The sequence below is a fragment of the Saccostrea cucullata genome, unplaced genomic scaffold (genome assembly GCF_032062105.1).
Source record: "Saccostrea cucullata isolate Sc308-1 unplaced genomic scaffold, CSIRO_AGI_Scuc_v1 ctg20760, whole genome shotgun sequence".
NCBI classification, from domain to species: Eukaryota; Metazoa; Mollusca; class Bivalvia; order Ostreida; family Ostreidae; genus Saccostrea; species Saccostrea cuccullata.
This window is the reverse complement of record NW_026937436.1, coordinates 1,332-7,932: the sequence shown is the minus strand read 5'-3', so window position 1 is coordinate 7,932 and position 6,601 is coordinate 1,332. Positions and strand designations below refer to the sequence as shown.

General features: G+C 34.3%; 1 long non-coding RNA gene across 1 annotated transcript; it reads right to left on the bottom strand.

Annotated features, from left to right (window-relative positions):
• Nucleotides 1-4,163: 4,163 nt before the first annotated feature.
• Nucleotides 4,164-6,257, bottom strand: LOC134248206 (uncharacterized). The gene is made up of 2 exons (XR_009987997.1): nt 5,211-6,257; nt 4,164-4,399 (listed from the first exon to the last, which is right to left on the bottom strand). It is a non-coding gene; the product is annotated as an uncharacterized LOC134248206 (long non-coding RNA).
• Nucleotides 6,258-6,601: the final 344 nt, after the last annotated feature.

The window sequence follows — 6,601 nt, the reverse complement described above, 5'->3', positions numbered from 1 at the left end:
CGGAATTACTAGTATTTATCAATCTCTACTATCGGATACAATGATAACCAATGCAAGGTTATTAACTAGAGGTACTGTGAGCGATGAGCTCACTAAATGATACCCCCCGCCTCCATATAGTTAGAATGGCAAAGTCCATGTTTTGCTGTGGCCAGGAAACCCAAAATATGTGTCTGATCAAAAAGTAAAATAGGAGGTGCACAATGGCAATATGTAATAAAGATTCTGTGAAAGTTTCGTCAAATTTCATTCAGTGGTATGAGAGGAGTTGCGGATAAGAGATGGGTACCCCAAAGCGTAACAGACGGACGGACGGACGGACAGACGGACGGAATTAACGATTACTATATACCCTCCCACTTTTCAAGCGGGGGGTATAAATATCAAACACTGAAATCAAAGTTTAAAATAACAGCAAATATATTAAAATATTGAAATACATGTACGCGTGCATATACCAAAAAACACAATCAACTTTTAATTAATTAAAATTCCATTTACAATTTACTGACAAATAAAGCGAAAGTTGAAAGATTTTTTTCCTAGCTGTATGAGTTGTAAGTCAGAATTTTCCACTTAAACGCATTAATAATTTAGCTATACTAGTATTTCATTTATACAATAATATACCTACCATTCAATCTCCTTTAAAACAATTTTACCCATGTCAGCTGGTTATATCCAGGTCTGAATTAAGATAGACAAAGTTTGTACTTTGAGTCGATAATACTATAACGACAGGATATATCATAATAGATACGTCATTAATGAAACGTTTTTATTGGTTACAGAAAGGGGTGTTCTCTTACAAGGTCCTTTACACCAGTTAGATTGACAGGTGCACATGAGATGTTTTAAGTTTCTGTATTATCAAATTATACCTGTCGAGGTTACTGGTCTGTTCTACCATTAATATTTTTATACCCCCCGCTTGAAAAGTGGGAGGGTATATAGTAATCGGTATTTCCGTCCGTCTGTACGTCCGTCCGTCTGTTACGCTTTGGGGTACCCATCTCTTATCCGCAACTCCTCTTAAACCATGGAAGGAAATTTGATGAAACTTTCACAGAATCTTTATTATACCCCCCGCTTGAAAAGTGGGAGGGTATATAGTAATCGTTAATTCCGTCCGTCTGTACGTCCGTCCGTCCGTCCGTCTGTCTGTCCGTCTGTCCGTCTTTCCGTCTGTTACGCTTTGGGGTACCCATCTCTTATCCGCAACTCCTCTCATACCACTGAATGAAATTTGATGAAACTTTCACAGAATCTTTATTACATATTGCCATTGTGCACCTCCTATTTTACTTTTTGATCCAACACATATTTTGGGTTTCCCGGCCATAGCAAAACATGGACTTTGCCATTATAACTATATGGAGGCGGGGGGTATCTTTATTTCGCTCAATATCTAGTTTAATATTGCAATTGTGCACCTCCTAGTTTACTTTTTGATCTGACATATATTTTGGATTTTCCAGAGGAAAACATGGATACTGCCATTATATTCATATGGGAGGCGGGGGTATTGTTTAGTGAGATCATTGCTCATAGTACCTCTAGTCATTTCAGAGAAGAGGACATACTTTTGCGGATGTATAAGCCAAAGCCATACCAAGCCCTGTCCACTTCTCTCAAGAGAATATGTCCTAAAATACTCACATGACGTGCAGGGAAAATTTTAAAGTCGTAAGAAGCACAAAATAATTTGTTTAATAGCGTAACCTACATGGAAGAATGATTCAAATGAAAGTGTTATCTTCAAAATAAAAAAAATCACAATTTAACCTTCCAACCAAATATATATGAAATCCTTAAATCTTTTCGCCCTCGTAGACACCAACCCAGGCTCTTTATTCTTTGGCAGATGTTTTACCTGTCAAGGCAGGGCCGTAGGACCCCCCCCCCCCCCCCCCCCCCCCCGAAAAATAATCTTGTCTATATATAGATGGAAAACCTACTTAATATATGCTTGTGTCCTTCAATAGATGCTTGATTTCAATTTGAGTGTGTTTTATCATATTATACAGCAACTTATTTTCCAGAGAAAGATCCATAGCTGCCTTACCGAGGATTCGGCCGACTCAAGTATTTAAAAGGAAATCACCTGTTCCTATTTATAGATACATGTACCTTTTCAATTCAAAATCAAACTACATGTTCTAATCATTTGTGGACCACTGTTATATTTTCATAGTTGAAAGTTTGTTACATGAAAATAATTTTACCTGCTCAATACTCTTATTCTAAACAAGAGTGTTAGAAAATTTTAAAAATAAAACAAGCTAGCAGCTATGACTTTGGGTCATTAAAAGAGTTTAAGACTGTTTTTTCCCGAGATACTTTCAAGGTGTAATGTTGTATTATATATTTCTTACATTATTTATACATGTATTATAAAATAAATAAAAGAAAACATAGGAAAAATGCACAGAGAGAAAAAAAATAAAATCACAGACAAGAAACAAGCACTGTGAGACTCGAACTCACGATCATAATGTCTTCAATCCAGCAATCATAGCACTACACCACGAAGTTGTGGGAATCAGATGGATAAATGTAAGAAAATAATTTCAGAAGAAAAATTAGATATATATTTTCAACATTTTCAATATGAAGACCACCTATAACCAAAATTATCTGAATGTAATGAATATACAGTCGTATCCAAATAAAATTATTCAGAAGTTGTTTTTCTGGTTAAGGGTGGTCTTTTGCTACAGTTTGTCATTGTTTAGGGGGGTACTTCAGTATTTACTATATTCTCCATATAAACTAAACAATTTTTATATCTATCATATGAAGGAATTATTAATATTTGAATATTATTTTTGTGTGATTTGCTTTACGGCATGTATAAACTAACATCGTATGACAGAATTTTGGTTAAACAATGTATTTAAAAAATTACTACTAGAGTAGGCGAAAGTGACTATCAAATGCGCTATGGCTTTTTAATAATAATAACAACATCTGATGCCTTTTTTTTTTACTTGTCAAGGAAATTTGTATTTTTGGTAGTGCCCCCTCCCCATAAAACCTGTTGTGACCTCCCCACCAAATTAAATTTCTTCCTACAGGCCATAGGCATCAGAATATCCCCTCCCCCCAACACATATACACTTATATTGCAGAGTATATTGCAGTGTCGGAGCATACAGAACAATGTCCAAAATCATCACAGTTATACATACAAAAACAGAACAAAACAAATATTGTATGATGAACAGAGAGTTGGGTATCTACTTTTAGTATGCATAAAATGTACATTATAATTGGCCTATGTATAATATCTGTAATATGCCTATATTGAACTATGTTGTTTTCTCTTATTATAATTTGCATTTATAAGTTGGCATAATAAAACAACAAACTCAGAATCTTCATTTGACATAATCCATGTAAACAGGTCAACATTGTTAAGCAGTATCAAATTTGGAAAGGTCTTAAAGATTTTATTTAAAAACTCTCCTCTTGAGTCATTATAAAGTGGACATTCTAGCAAAAAATGCAATTCATCCTCAGTTGGACTTGAGGTGCAGTAATGAAAGACTCTCTCACACCTGGGGAGAATTTAATTTTTACCACATTTATTAAGTTTTCTTTCATATCTACCCGTTTCTACCCTTAAACAATGATTACTAATTCTGAATCTTGCCAGTATATGTATTTAAACATAGGCATTGAAAATTGAGACTTACCATCCCCCCCAATTCAATAAGTCCCTCCCCCTTTCAATATGCTTCCGATGCCTATGCAGGCCTGTGGTGCGTGGCTCCGCACCAAGTGTAATAGAAAGGGAGGAAATGTGATGAATTATACCAGGGTTTGTTCCTGAATGATTAATCAGTTAGTCAAGTGCTCTCTCTGGCCATGCAGCGGAGACTGATAGATTCTCTCTGAGGGATCCACCACCCCCCACCCCCCACCCCCGGTTCTCTCACTCTTTTATATCTGGCACCCTTAAATTAAAAAACAACTTTAAACAGGATAATCAAATTATAATAAATTATGCCGATTGAATTTTGTTTGCATAAAATCCTCATGACCCCCCCCCCTTACTTATAAAGAGGTTATGGTCATTATTCAACAAATGAATTTGACCTCACTCTTTAATCATATTTTGTGTATCTATTCAATATAATTCAAAACAGAAAATTAAAAAGACATTAATATTTATTAGAACTATGACAATGAACTAAATTTTAATGGCATGACAATGACAATGAAACTTTAAACCTGCAACAAATGACATTCTCAGTAACTAACAAGTTGATGATACATCAATGCCGGATTGAACACATGATTTTCTTTGCTCTGTGTTACAGAAGGTACGTTTCTGTATTGTAGAGTCATGTATATATCCTTTCAGATCCTTTTTTTTGTGTACTAATGTAGAAAACTGAAGAAAAAAAATATAATTACACATGAAATCATGGGCAGTCCTTGTATTGCAACGAGTCATTCTAAGTTAAGTTCCCCTACAGAATGTTGTGGATTTTGTTTGATTTGATATAATATCATATAATGAAAAGTCTTATTGTACTAAAGAGCACCTGATTATTTTTGTGAATTATTCATGTACTTTACTTCCCTAACAATAATTAAAAATCAAAATTTATTCTAAGCTTTAGATAAATATTTTTTGCTAATTTTAAAAGGTAAATAAATGTCTTTTAAAATTAGCAAAAGATATTTATCTAAAACTTAAAATAACATTTGATTTTTAATTACTGTCAGGGGATGCTCACTCCTCCATGGCACCTGATCCAACCTCTGATGTTTCTAAAGGTCTGTATTTTCTCTACTACCCTACTACCGTTTATCATTGTTTCAAGAGTCTTTTGATTTTGTTATCATCATTTTCATGTTGTGGATTAAATAAGACATTTGACTGTTATCATGGTTATTGTTTCTAATGTTGTCAACTATTTGACAGTCATTGCATCTTTTGCTGTGTATTGTCAACATGTGCCTGGTATCGTACTATTTATGTCTGATTTTCTTTAATGAAATCTTTTCTTTTATTCTCTAATTCCTCTAGATTGATTTTAACATCTATTCCTGTCTCCAATGACTGACTTAATATTAGAATTATATATATTCCAGAATTATTGTATCTTTTCTTAGTAGTTTCGAAACTACTAAGAAAAGATACAATAATTCCTGAATACAATTATACATATTCAGGTGACTTGCTCACATATACTTACCATTATTACCTCTGATAAAGGCGTCCCCGTACTTATTCTTTAGCTGTCCATTAACGTACTCTTCTGTCTGCTACAGAGCAATATTCATGTAACCATCCAAACATGCCAAAACACCTAGTTAATACAGAAAGAGTCGTCTGAGTACACCTAGATTTCTTTGAATACTCTCATAAAAGACTTTAAAAAAATAAATGCAGCCCATACTTATTACTACGGTTAATTTTTTTAAATTAGAAAAATAAGTAATGCCAGGTGCCTGTAAAGAAATTGTGTGGCTGGACTCCTTTGTTCAGAATTTGAACCCTGACCCCTGCACCACTAGTCTCACAGGTACTCTACTAATTGAGCTCCCCAGTCTGATTAATCTCTGTTGAGATTCTGCTGGGCTAGATATTTGGACTGACACTTACAATACAAAATAGTTAATCCTCCCTAGACTATCTAGATTTCCCCTGCAACCAAGAAAATTCTGACTGCCCAGTCTTTACCTGTATTTAGTCCAAGTCTTTCTGAATACCTTATGATATTATTCCCTGTAAAATTATATATATCGTATAAATATTTGATTTTACCCAGCTGGGGTACAATGGAGTGACATGCCTTTCACTCTTTATAATGTTAAGGGGACATTTCTATAGAACATTTGTCATGCTTTTTTCACTATTTTTCAATTTTCTTATAGTATACATGTTAGATAGGTCTAATAAATTGATTTGTGAGCAAACCAAGCTACAACTTCTACTTGGGTTGCTATTCAAAATTATATGGTGATATCACTTATTCGAATGTCTCGCCCTCGTAGCTGCAGAAGGTCTAGGACCGCAGGCTTCAAGCAGCTAGGTCAAAGGAAATATCCAGGGAAAAGTCCCCAACGGGAAATATAGTCCACTCTGAATTCTGATGCCTTTGGTTTACCTCATTACAATGGAAAAGGTTGTCATATCTATAAACAACACCAAAATTTTTCATACCAACATCCTAATTACAAGTTCAAAGTCCATAAAACAATTCAAAATTTTGATGAATTGTATGTTGTATACATATTTATATAGATCTATATATATATATATATATATATATATATATATATATATATATATATATATATAATGTTTTAAAACTTTATTTAAAGAAGGTATCAGTTGCAAAGCAAACAGGACCTCCAAAACATCAGAGGTGGGATCAGGTGCCATGGAGGAGTGAGCATTCCCTGCTGACCGGTCACACCCGCTGTGTGCTCCTTGTCATTATTGGGGGAAATAACGGGAAAATGCGTCGTTAAATCAGTGTATAAATAAAGATGCTGCCTGTCAAACCCCGCAATCTTAATGTAGGCTCATAATCTGTGAAATTCCATGCACTTTGTTAAACTAATGATTTGTTTATAAATT